Source organism: Mandrillus leucophaeus, unplaced genomic scaffold, assembly GCF_000951045.1.
Source record: "Mandrillus leucophaeus isolate KB7577 unplaced genomic scaffold, Mleu.le_1.0 Scaffold1049, whole genome shotgun sequence".
Classification (NCBI taxonomy): Eukaryota; Metazoa; Chordata; class Mammalia; order Primates; family Cercopithecidae; genus Mandrillus; species Mandrillus leucophaeus.
Genome location: NW_012098643.1, coordinates 349,985 through 351,187, shown reverse-complemented (window position 1 = coordinate 351,187; position 1,203 = coordinate 349,985).

Genomic DNA, 1,203 nt, shown 5'->3' with positions numbered 1-1,203 from the left:
AAAAAAAAAAAAAAAAAGAAAAGAAAAAAGAAAGAAAGAAAAACACATATAGGAGCACATTATGAATTAGGGCTGGTGATATGATTATGAGTGGGGAAAATCTTGGGGTGTCAGTTAAAAATGGGGAGAATCTGAGGCTTGTTTAAGTCTGAGAATTTGGGAGACAGACTGATACAAGGTTCTCTTAAACAAAGTAGTGATTATTAGAGATAGATTGTTACTCCTGAAAAATGCTAAATTTATTTGTTCCTCCAATGACTCATCCTAGATCCTTGGCAACAGATGTGTTTTGAAATTTAGAACTTTTTTTTTAAGGAAGGCAATACAGTGAATCGAATTCATTAGTAACACTACAAGTGTGCTTCAAAATTGGCCATATTCAGTCTCAATACCATGGAATTAGAACCAAGGACTTGAACACATGTTAGGCAGGCAAGGTGAGAGTGGGCAGTCCAGGACCACCTGTTATCCCTAAGGCTTCACGGATCCTTCCCCTTGGGGAGGACATTTATATTTTTACAACAGAACATAAGAATATTTACAGTGAAGTGAGCCCACTGTCTGTTCAGGTCAGGTTTTTTTTTTTTTTTTTTTTTTTTGCCACCATATGAATATTGTCAACAATCAGACAAAAAGTCAGTTTTTAGGGGTGCCAGAATTGGAAATTGTGACTATGAGAGTGTGGATATGTAGTAATATTTGGCAAGTATCATCAATGGTATTTTCTTATTTCATTTTCTACTGCTGTTGCCCTCTGTGTTCACGCTGCTGATAAAGATGTACCCAAGACTGGGTAATTTATAAAGGAAAGAGGTTTAATTAACTCACAGTTCAACATGGCTGGAGAGGCCTCAGGAAACTTACCATCATGGTGGAAGGGGGAGGAAACACATCCTTCTTCACATGGTGGCAGTAAGAAGTACTGAGCAAAGGGTGAAAAACCCCTTATGAAACCATCACATCTCTTGAGAACTCACCATCATGAGAAAAGCAGCATGGGGGTAACCAACCTCATGATTCAATTACCTCACATGAGTCTCTCCCATGACATGTGGGGATTCTGGGAACTACAATTCAAGATGTGATTTGGGTGGGGACACAGCCAAACCATGTCACCCTCTCTCACAGGGTCTGCCTAAAAGTCCTCTTCCATATTAGAATCCAGCACTGATGTGATCATTCTTCCCATTCTAAAACAATAAA